The 12,640-nt window shown below is 38.6% G+C and overlaps 1 protein-coding gene across 2 annotated transcripts in view; it reads left to right on the top strand.

Annotated features, from left to right (window-relative positions):
* The window catches only part of LOC126747929 (probable ATP-dependent RNA helicase DDX52), a 349,907-nt gene that overhangs the window by 64,084 nt on the left and 273,183 nt on the right, over nucleotides 1-12,640 (top strand). The gene's annotated exons all lie outside the window — the stretch shown is intronic.

Genomic DNA, 12,640 nt, shown 5'->3' with positions numbered 1-12,640 from the left:
TCGAAAAATGGATGCAGTACCGACTAAATAAGTAATGACCCCACCTCTCGCCTGAGCTGTCAATATCAGCCAATCAGAGAAAACATTAATTAAGACCAACCAGAAGAGTGACGGACCGTCAACAGAAAGCATGAATAATTAAACCAGGAGACTGATGCGTTACAGTAGTAATGTGTCATTGACAGTGTGAATTTAAAGAAATATGAATAAAAGAAGTTGACTGAAATTATTAATATAATTATTGAAATTAATGGAATATCAATGGAGCGTTAATGAAAATAGGAGTAGAAAGTTTTATTTTTCACAATTACATTGAAGATCCTAGCCACAACTCATTTGAAGATCCATCCCAATAGATCACTTTTATTCAATACATATGTCGAAAAATTCACGTAAGTGTTGTCTGCCGCCTCGTGCATGTGCATCGGAAGCATTTAGTGTGAATTCTTTACTGAATATATCCAAAAAGTTTAAGACAATCATAAAAGAAGTGAATGAAAATGTAAATCTTTGGTTATTTAAAGATTTCTAAACGGGGAAGTCTTTATCTCCAAGCAAAAATGCATGTTTAGTTAAATGTATTATGCATTTCGGCTGTGTAAACAGCCATCATCAGATACAGAACATCACAAAAACATGTTTTTTGTGATGAATTTGAAATGCACAATACATTTAACTCAATGACCTACATGCATTTTTTCTTGGAGATAAAGACTTCCCCATTTAGAAATCTATATGTATATACATTCTCCTACAAAATATGGACTTCTGTTCAACTCAACTAGGGTAGTCATTGCCATATCTTCTGTTCTAAGCCAGTGAATTTGGTGTTGTCTTTGAACACAGATTCATATTTTTACGCAGGTACACTTTGGCACCTCCACTGCAGTCTCTGGTCCAATAATGAGACTAGCAGATCTTCTTTTCGCCACTTTCTCATTTTCTGGAACACCGCTGTGTTCCAATACTCACATAACTTTTATATAGTTAAGAGTTCCCAGTTTATTTCAGATATTATTAGAATTTGTTTGTTATCGTAGGCTCTCCTATTATTCTCTCTCGCATATTTGCAGCGTATTGCATGGATTTCTGTCCTGAAAGACCGATTCCTCAATGGATGGAATGAATATCTCTGGTCTCTTGGTGTTTCTTCAAAGATTTTAGCATTTGCTTCCTCGTTCTTTGATCCTTCTGGACACCAAATCATATCCCGCCAAATTCTACGATCGCTGTCGTTGTACTCTTCTATGCTTGGATATGCATTTTTTAAAGGCTTTGTAGGCGTAGTTTTTGTCTGATTAAGCATTCGTCTATCATAAGGATCTCGAAAAAATATTCCATTTTTCTCAAAGAGACCAGCTTTAATTAAATAGTAATAAATGAAACTTCGAGTCAAAGGATTCTTCTTCTTCTTCTTCTTCTTCTTCTTCTCTAGCCTGTATCTATCCACTCCTGAATGTAGGCCTCTTCCAGTGCTTTCCATGTTTGTCTATCTAGGGCAGTTTGGAGCCAGTTTCTCCCTGCTATTCGTTGGATGTCGTCCCGCCACCGCGTTGGTGGTCTTCCCGCATTTCTTTTTGTGGCTCTTGGGCGCCATTGCATGATTTTGTTAGTCCATCTAGATGGGTCTTGCCTTGCAACGTGACCTGCCCATCTCCATTTTAGTTCGGCTACTCTTCTCATAACATCCGTTACCTTTGTCCTTCTTCGAATCTCATCGTTTCTAATGTGGTCTTTTAAGCTAGTTCCCAGCATGGCGCGCTCCATGGCTCTCTGGGTTGTTCTGAGTCTTTATGCGCTTCTCTTTGTCAGTGTCATCATCTCGAGTCCATACGTTGTAACGGGTAATATGCAAACCTCGTAGACTTTCCGCTTAAGATTAATTGGGATGCTTTGGGATTTTAAAATGTATCCTAGTCTTCCGAATGCTGCCCAGCTAAGTCTTGTTCTCCGGGATATTTCGGCTGTTTGGTTTTGTTTTCCCAGTCTGACAGCGTGGCCCAGGTATATGTATTCCTCGACGTTTTCGAGAGCGTAGCCTTCTATAATTATTCCTGTTTATTCGATGGTCATTATTTTGGTTTTGTTTAGATTCATCTTGAGTCCGATTTGTTTTGATGTTTCTTGCAGTTATTCCAACATATCTTTTAGCTCGTTGATGTCATCACTAATGACAACAATATCATCAGCAAATCGAAGGTGACTTAGTCGAGCTCCATCTACGTTGATACCTTTATTTCCCCATGGCAGCTTTTTAAACGAGCTTTCCAGTGCCATCGTGAAGACCCCCTTTTCTATCTTGATCTTATTTGTTGATGCTTCTTCGTTGATGGTCATTTGTAGTGTTGCGTTGTCGTAGATGTGTTTTATAAGTTTGGAGTATCTTGTGTCAATTCTTGCCTCGTCCATTGCGTTCAGGACAGCCCAGGTCTCGACAGAATCGGACGCCTTCTCGAAATCGACGAACGCCATGTGCAGAGTTATGTTATACTCGGAGCATTTCTCTATTAGAGTACGGACGGTTTGTAGATAGTCATTTGTACTAAATTCCTTCCTGAATCCTGCTTGCTCGACTGGTTGATAGAAGTCAAGTTTATTTGTCAGCCGGTTGGTCAAAACTTTTGTGAGAAGCTTGTACAAGTGTGAAAGAAGACTGATCGGTCGATAGTTTGCAATATTGGTGTTGTCCTCTTTTTTGAAGATTAAAACAACCTCGGCATTTTGCCAAGATTCCGGTATTTTCTCTTCGCTAATACATTTATTTAAAAGGAGACAAAGGGCATGCTCAAGCGCTGCTCCTCCCATTTTTACCATTTCAGCGGTAACGCGGTCTTCTCCAGGTGCTTTCCTATTCTTCATTTGTTTCAGGGCCTTTCTTAGTTCGCTTCTGTTTACTTCTGGTATATCTTCGGATCCAACGTCCCGAATTTCTTGCCAGGCGATGTTTGGTTTATGCGGGGTTGATGTATACAAGTCCTTGTAGAAGTCTTGAATGACATTTATTACACCTTGTCTATCTGTAACCGTTTCCCCATTTTTATTTTAAAAAGTGTTTTCCTTCCTCCAGACATATTTGACCCGAGTACTTTCATGTTTGAGTTTTTTTCAATAGCTCTTTCTATTACCTGATTATTATCAGATCTTAGGTCTTTTCGACATTTTTTGTTTATTGTTTTACATATCTCCCTGTATTCATTTGAGTCTCTGGCAGTTCTTTTCCTTTGGTCTATTAGCTTCAGTGTGTTTGGGCTTAGTTTGGATGGTTTTTTTACTTTGTACTTACAGCAAATTTTCTTTGTTGCTACCTGGATACTGCTCGTTATGGTTGTTGATAGCTCGTCCAGTTCCATTTTCTTCAGGTAATTTAAGTTGTGCAGTTTGGCTTCTAGAATAGTTTGGTATTCGTCTACCTTTGACATCAATGTTTCAGTGGTTGGATAGTTTCCTTTTTGAACCATCTTTTTCCTTTCAGCTTAAGTGTTGATTGCCATTGTCAATCTTGTTCGGACCAATCGGTGGTCGCTGCCTGTATCGAAAGAGTTTAAGACAGACACATCTTGGCATATGTCTTGTCTGTTGGAAATTGTATAGTCTATTTCGTTTTTTATTTGTCCGTCCGTTTGTTTATTCATTTTAGTTTGTTGTTTATCATGATCGCCACTCCACCAATATGTGAGTTTGTGTCAGCGTTCTTCTGATATAACAGGTGTCCAGACGTAAGGGTGGTCACACTCTCTCCTTGACGTCTAGTTTCACTTAGGCCAATTATATCCCATTTGATATGCTCTAGTTCGTTTTCCAGGATCTCAAGGTGTTCCTTTGATCTCATAGTGCGGGTGTTATACGTAGCAATTTTGATTTCGATCTTTGAAGCAGGGTAGATGTTTGGGTTTATTGAGTTTTTGCCTCCCTCAGTATCCATGAGACTTATCAGTGCGAGATTCTAAGTTTTTCACTCTACTCGCCTGGGGTATATCTGTTTTAGAACTCAACATTGGAAGGGTTTTGGCATTAAAAGGCCACGCTTGCCTAGCGGGTTGGCCAGTTTTGGTTTCAGCCGCCCACTTTGGGTCAGACGCTGTTTTGGGTCGCTCCTCTGGAGTCAGACACCCACACCTGTTTGGTCCGCGGGAGGTATTTGATTTCCCTCCTACCGATATATCTGGAAGGCATTCCTCTATCCGCCACCTGGGGACCTCTAGGGGTTACAGGTAGTCAAAGGATAACACGTGTATAATAACCCTAATAATAATGTTGAGTGTAAGTACCATAAAGCTTCATTTGATGAAGAATATAAACATTTTAAAAACATTTATAAAAGCTCTATTTGTATAGAAAAGAGGGATGCAAATGACAGAATAATCAAATATTCCCAAATCCCTCTTAAAACAATGTGAAGAATGAAACACAAACAGAGCTCCAAAAACAATATATTGATAAAAAATATTCGGCTTTAAACATCGACTCTTTTTAAATACTTGCCTAATAAATCCTTTAGTTTCTCTGAAGTGACATAATTTATTGAAGTTTGATATTGTCGTCGTCAGACTTTTGATTTAGTGGACTGTATTAGGTTTGTGAGATAGATTGAGATTTGTTTTTGAAGGTGGTAGACAATGGTACAGTGAAAACATCTTGTCGAACTTGCATTGTCTTATTTATTTAATGCAACACGACGTTTCGGTTGGTAAGTATCTCCAACCGTTATCAAGTGTAAACTGACAGCAAACTACTTTATAGACATAGTGTCTTCAGTAGAATCAATCCACCTACCACGTCCTGAGGCCGGTGAATTTCGACACGAGGTAAGGGTTGCTCTAGACTCACTTAAAAAACAGAAACCTTCGCAGAACATCAGCAAAGAAGAGGAAACAGCTCTCAGGAATCTCAGAAGTGAAAAGAACATCAAAATTCTTCCTGCAGATAAGGGCAATGCAACTCTGATTATGGACCTGGAAACCTACGAAAACAAGGTTGAGGAAGTTTTGAACAAAGGCGAATACAGGCTACTATCTAAGGATCCAACGACAACCATAGAAGGTCGAATTTACAGAGCACTTAAAAAGTACTCCTCAACATTGTCGGATGCGGTACGCTTTAGGCTGACACCACATTATAGCAAACCTCCACACCTATACGGACTACCCAAGATTCATAAGTAGCAAATGCCTCTGCGGCTCATCACGAGCTCTAGAAATTCGCCGACATCAGAACTCTCGAAATTCCTTTTGAAGATCATTAGACCGATCCAGGGAAATGCAGCGTCTTTCGTGCGAAACTCTGCCCACTTTGTAGACCTTCTTGGAGGGATGAAAGTCGAGACCAATGACAGATTGGTGAGTTTTGATGTCGAAAGTCTCTACACCAATGTACCCATAGGAGAGTCTCTTAACATCATCCGAGACAAACTAAGCAAGGATGCAGCTTTCTCAACTCGGACCACACTGCCTCTGGACGGGGTGATGGAACTTTTGGAGATCTGTCTTCGTAATTCTTACTTTCAGGTCAAGGATAGATTCTACGCCCAAGACGAAGGACTTCCGATGGGTTCATCTCTTTCCCCAGTAATAGCAAACATCTTCATGGAATGGTTCGAGGAACATGCAATAGATGCCTCCCATTGCAAACCCAAGCTCTGGCTTCGATATGTGGACGACACCTTCATCATCTGGGACAAAGAGGAAAAAGCACTGCAGGAGTTTCTGCTTCACCTCAACAGTTTCAGACCAACAATCAAGTTCACGATGGAGACAGAGAAGGACTCAGTTCTACCTTTCCTAGATGTCCTCGTTAAAAAGGTCGGCGGAAATCTACGAACTTCAGTTTATAGAAAACCAACACACACGGGCCAGTTTCTGCACTATGAGTCCAACCATCCTGCAACCACCAAAGTAGGCATCATAAGATCCCTCTACAATAGAGCTCGAACCATCTGTAGAAACGACGAGGATCTCAAGACTGAAGTGGATACCATCTACAAAGACCTACAACAGAATGGATATCCAAAGAAGCTAATAAGTAGGACCATCCAAAGGACGCGTTCAAATCAAATCAGAGACGAGTCGATATACTCAACATCTGGAAGCCTCTACTCTCAGGACAGTGTAGGATCTAGAGAGAGGCGTGTCCTCCCCTCCCAACTCTTTTCACGTATGACTTTCCCTTCCACATCGCTGCACACATCTAGTATATAAGCCTATAGAATAGTAGTTTGCTGTCAGTTTACACTTGATAACGGTTGGAGATACTTACCAACCGAAACGTCGTCTTACATTAAATAAATAAGACAATGCAAGTTCGACAAGATGTTTTCAGATTGAGATTTAATATGGTTCTTCGTTTTTTCAATGAATGTTCGAACGCACATTAGTGATGCATAATGGCTTACCTTGCTTCGTTGAAGTCGGGCTTGGTAGCGCTATCAGTTCATCGTTCCTATATCAGGCACTCACACTTTAGGTAAAGTTTAATTTAAGTCATTATTATAAGTTTTATTTAAGTCGTTAAATAATTACTGCAGGAAAATCACCGGCGGTCAATATGTATAAGGCTGTTAGCGGTTAGCTGTTTTACAAAACCTACTTGCAAGTGTGTGTAGGTACTACTGCGCATACTTCCTTCCAATTTTTGGCAATGCATTTGGCCTGCATTGCGCAAGGTCAGTAAGGTTACAAGCCCGTAAAACAATGTGCGTATTTTCGCGGAAAAATGTATTTTAAATAAAATAGTTAATTATTAAAGAACCATCCTATGATTTCCCAATTTAAACATTCCAAAAAATAATTTAAAAAAAATTCAATATTAATTAATCTTCCAACATTCCACCCACCAAAAACATGGTTTTTTTACCAAAAATAAACAAAAAAAGTAAATTACCGTTAATTAAAAAATAATTTAAGCTACTAATAATTAAAAAAAACTTATTGTCCTGGTAGGGGACATATCTTAACCGCGGGCCGTTGCAGAATCCTATTAGAGGTCTTTAGAGTCACAACTCGTACAACACCGTCTTTTCCCGGGTGCGTACTAATAATTCGAGCAAGAGCCCATTCAAGGGGAGGTTTTTGTCGGTTTTTTATGAGGACCAACAATCCTTCACGAAGATTGGGTACGTGGTTAATCCATTTACTTCGTTGTTGAAGCGTATGTAAATATTCCTGTGTCCATCTTTTCCAAAAATCAAAATGCATACGTTGCAATAATTGCCAGCGGTTGAGACGATTTAAGGATATAGAAGAATAATCAGGTTCGGGAAATGAAGAAAGTAGTTCCAAAGTAAGAAAATGTCCGTGAGTCAATGGAGTGAGATCGTTTAGATCTTCACTAATCGGTGACAAAGGTCGAGAATTAAGAAGAAATTCTATTTGGCTTAAAAGAGTATAGAACTCCTCGTATATCATTATTTGATTGCCAACAACTCTATAAATGCCACTTTTTGTTTGTTTCACCATAGATTCTATAACCCCATTGAAATGAGGTGACCCACTGAGGTTAAAATGCCAATAAATGGAAAGCTTGATAGCTGCAGCTTTAGATAGCTCGATCAATTTGTTATTTGCTCCTTTATAGTTCGTTCCTTGATCCGAATATAAATCAGAGACCCTACCGCGACGAGCTATAAATCGCCTAAAACTAGCTAGAAAAGCCTCCGAAGTCAAATCCGATGACAATTCAAGGTGAAGAGCTTTAGTGGCGCAGCAAGCAAATAAAGAAATATAAGCCTTGGTAGTTTTCGCCCCTCCTGTGCTTTCCCATAGTAAGCAGAAAAGGTCCTACATAGTCCAAAGCTACATGAGAAAAAGCTTTAACTTGAGAGATCCTAAAAGATGGAAGAGCTGTATGGAAGCATATATGGTTGGGGTGCTTGAGGTCTTAAACGAAAACAAGTCAAACACTTTGATACGCAACGGTAAATTGCGTTTCTGGGAGACATAATCCAGAAATTTTGTATAGGGTAAAGTCGGGTGAGATGGCCAACGGTTGAAACTTGAAGAACGCGCCATGCGATGGCGCAGCCAGCCCTTTCCGCCAATAATCATTTATGCATCAGCACAGCCAGTGTGTATATGTTCACCTCGAGGTCGAATTTGACCGCCGTAATAATAAAAACAATATCACGTCCCGGTGAAATTTTATGATATATCTGTGTTACCTTCTACTGTAAATGTATGGGCGAAAAATTACTGCCGAATTCAACATATTAGGTAAGTAGAATGTTCATTAGATAATCCTAACCACAAAAAAAAATTATTAATGTGCAGGGGTTTTTGATTATCACTTTGGCCATCTCTTCCTAGCATTCGGGAGTGATGGCCACCTAACAGTAGGGATAGATGACCATATGTCTTAACGTGTTTTTTTTTTTGAAGTTTGACCTCGTTTGCAGTGTTTGCTGCAGAAAAATGCCAACGAACTATAAAAGGAAAAACTCAAATCGTAGAAATTATACTGAAGAAAATCTCAGACGGGCAATTAAAGATGTCAGAAATGGTTGTGTCAATGGCGCTTTAAAAAACTATGGAATTCCTAGAAAAACCCTTGAAAGGAAAATAAAAAATAATGTGTCCACAACTGGTAAAATGGGACCGGATAGCATGTTGGGTGAGGCAAATGAAAACAAATTGGTTCAACATATTAAAAAAGCGCAAAAATATGGTTTTCCAATGACGGTACCCGATGTACGAAAACTTGCGTACGATTTCGCGGTTCTGATTGGTTTAGGTCTTTTTTAAGAAGACACCCCGATTTGTCCATTCGCAAGGCAGAAGGTGTATCCCTATGGCGAGGTGAGGGCATAAACCGTTTAGATGTAGGAAATTATTTCAAAGTTCTGCATGAAATACTGGAAGAAAATAATCTTTTCGAGAAACCTCAATGCATCTATAACGTTGATGAAACAGGCCTGCAACTTAATAATCGACCTGGCCATGTTTTAGCCGAAAAAGGAGCAAAGGATGTTGTTACAGTAACATCGGGGAAAAAGGGTGAGACAATCTCGTGCATCGCATGCTGTAATGCAGAGGGTGTTTTTCTGCCACCAGTCTGCATATTTAAAGGCAAGAATTTGAAGAGTGAGTGTACCGATTCAATGCCGCCTGGCTCACATATTGTCATGTCTCAAAAATCAGCCTATGTTACTGCTAACATTTTTTTGGATTGGTTCAAAAACCACTTCTTGCCTCGTAAAGGTAAAGAGGAGAAGACATTACTAATTATTCTTGATGGGCATGCATCTCATTGTTCCTGTGTTGAACTTCTAGAAACAGCTGAGGCAAATAATGTCGATTTGTTGTGCCTACCACCGCATACCACTCATTATTTGCATATTACCTCTCGATAGAGCTTTTTTTAAGTCTTTGAAGTCATTCTACTATCAAGCTTGTAGAGAATGGAGGCAGTCACCCGGGAAGGAAATTAGGGCGTCTTCAATTTGGTGAAGTTCTAATGAAAAGCTGGGGAAAGTCAGCGACCGCTGGAATTGCAATGTCTGGCTTCAGAGCTACTGGCATATTTCCATTTAACCCCGATTCCATACCGGATTATGCATACACAGTTTCTGATCGAATAATAAACAGCGAAACCACAGAACGCCAGGAAACACTCACACAAGTAACAAACAGTCAACATTCCATTTCTCAAGAAAATAAGGCGGAAGAAACACAAGAAGTGAGACGCCCAATCAATATGATGGATGATGCAGTGCCATCCTGTAGCCGTGCTGACACATCAGAACCTCCTCGATGTACAACTCCAGTGGAAGGAACAACTCATCCAGATTTGATACCTGGGAAACTTCTTGATCAGATTAATCCCACACCCAAACTAGTTGTTTCTGCAAAAAAAACGAGCAAAGAAGGTTGCTACCCTTTTAACCTTTCCTGAACATATTGCAACTGTGAGAGAGCGGTCCGCAAAAAAAAATAAAAAACTCAACGACCCCACAAACAAGAAAATTCGAGGAAAGACGAATGTTCAAAAGAGAAAACGCTCACCTTCACCTAGCTCTGATGATGAGGAGGACATAGAAATTCAGTATGAAGAGGAAAGCGATACCCTTTCCGAAGTGGATGATACGGAATGTGCGGGATGCGGAGAAAGCTACAACACCCGAAAAAAGGAAGATTGGTTGCAGTGCATAATATGCCAAAAGTGGTTTCATAAAAATTGCTCTCATTAAATAAATACTTGCCAAAATTGTGGTCATCTGCGTTTCAAAAGAAGAAAATACTTGCTAATGACTATCTTTTTTATTAATCCTATGAATAATGTGTTAATTTCAGATGTTTTCTATTTTATTTTCTTTTTTAGTCGGTGGCTGTCTCTCCCTTACTGCATTGGCCAACTGTCCCCATCAAACAGGGAGAGATGGCCACATGTAGCTTTTTTCTATACTAATAATAATAAAAAAAATAAAAGTATTTTGATCGTATTTATTTATCTACCTGTTAATAAATAGGCTATGATAAAAAAATAATCGTAAGACATATCCCTCACCAAAAATTCACAGGCGCCTACCATTGAAAACGGTGGCCATCTCACCCGACTTTACCCTAATTAAGTTATGCATAGTTTTAAGACCAGGATGGAGGTTTTCATTATGAACCTTCTCCACTATCAGATCAGTTAATCTGTGCCTTTTTGGCAGCAATATGTTTTGCCTCATAAGAAAGGGATGCTCTATCCAACCTACCACCCACCCTAACACCTGCTTCATCCAGAAAGGGTGCGAGCTTTTTAAAGGACTTGGGAAGAGCTTGGTTACTTTTATAAGCTAAGATGAGCTTTTTAAAGCACTCATTTTGTATTTCTTTAAGCAAATGTGTCATAGAACTATTAAGTTCATATATACTTAAGTCAAGTGAAAAAAATGTTTGCGATTTTCTAGCAATATAAAAAATACGCAAGATGTATGCCAAAATACGTTGTATTTTGTCAAGAGAAGAAAACTTAGTCAAGAGACTAGAAATTATGCTTTCAGTAGACATGACGATATTGAGAGCAAAATGTTTTTTCTCTTTTATTACCTCAGGAAGATTAGAACGTAATATAGAGGGTTGTATAGGCCAATGTTGAGGCCTTTTAAGCAAGAAATCAGGCCCATTCCACCAAATTTTGTGTTAAAGAAGTTGCGAGGGAGTCAATCCTCTAAAGACACAATCCGCGGGATTTTCCTATATGGTTATAAAGAAAAATAGATATTAATTAATAAATATTTTGATAAAAAATCAAAAAACATTCCTAACAGGGATAAAGGTCCAATCCCTTATAGTCAATTATATAGTTTAGTTAGTGTTTAAGATTTGTTTGGCCATGCTTCATTGCTTTTTTCCGCTCTATTATAGTTACATCTTTAGTATATAAGGAGATTTGTAAGTAGTTTTAGTTTAGTTTTAATCTTCTTCCAAAGATGCTAACATCGTTAGCGAAACACGTGTCGAGATTAAAAGTAAAGAGTTTTGGTTAGTGGTAAAACTGTCGTAATTTGAGCATCACACCAAAGGTTCCAACCATAGGACTATACGTGCGTTGTTGAAAGGAGGAAGAGCTAGCAACACTGCGTATGCTCGCGTGACCGAGAGGAAGATTCGTCTAGTCTCTGTGAAGCTAGGCCTTGCTGGTTTTTTTATTTTTATTTTACAACTTTGGCAATGTGTAAAATTAATCACATACTGATTCTGTCGATATCTTCCGATTTCTTGATATTTTAGAAAAATTAATTCTTTCCAACTTATCGTTTTTTCGTATGCCCTAACAGTCCCTTTTTCCCCAATTTTTGCTTGTTTTCATTTCAGTCGAAGTAGGAAATATATCAAAAAATCGCTATTTTTTTATATTGGTCCTTTTTCAAGTTGTTCCTTTGAGCGGAAATAGAAAATCGCTATATTATATAAATACAACACGTAAAACGAAAGATACAACCTTTTCACGCCAAATTACCCACGAAGGAAATTATACCTTTTTACGGGCCTTTGACGCCGTTTAGGGTACTTTTATTGTATAGATAATTTACACTTTTTATTGGTCCTTCAAACCGTATTAGGGCCTTTAAACTAAAAATATATGAATAGTTCCAACCAATCTTTTTGGTTGGTTCCGGCAGCAAAACAAACACGACGGAGCGAGTTTACAAACTGTCAGATAAATTTCCGGTCTTAGAGCAGATGTTGCTCGGAATTTGATGTTAAAGTCTTAATTCTCACATTAATCCGGGGAATAAGATTTCCGGCTTTGGCTTTTGCACTCGCAAATTAATCGTTGTGTGTAGATTGCAATTTCGCAGCGTAACCGTATTACGTACATTTAAATTATCAGGAAACTTTATTCATTAAAATGTTCAATTTCCCGTGGGAACCGTTAGGTATTTATGCAAACATGTGTACGTTTTATATTAATATCTATGAAAGCAAAAAGGAAAACACACAAACTTTTTCTCTAACTATTAAACAGAAATAATTCAGTTAATACTTTAACAGTAATAATTAATAGACCCTCTAATCTGGCTCGAAGGACCATGAAAAAGGCACACAATAGTCTTAATTAAATAAGAAGTTTCTTATCTCGCTCGAGAGAGTATGATAAGATTATTACTCCCTTATCCCTCTTGACCATAATAAGACATGATGGCTCTTCTAACATATTG

The sequence above is a fragment of the Anthonomus grandis genome, chromosome 2, assembly GCF_022605725.1.
Source record: "Anthonomus grandis grandis chromosome 2, icAntGran1.3, whole genome shotgun sequence".
Classification (NCBI taxonomy): domain Eukaryota; kingdom Metazoa; phylum Arthropoda; class Insecta; order Coleoptera; family Curculionidae; genus Anthonomus; species Anthonomus grandis.
The sequence above is the reverse complement of the archived record's forward strand: the minus strand, read 5'-3'. Positions and strand labels throughout refer to the sequence as shown.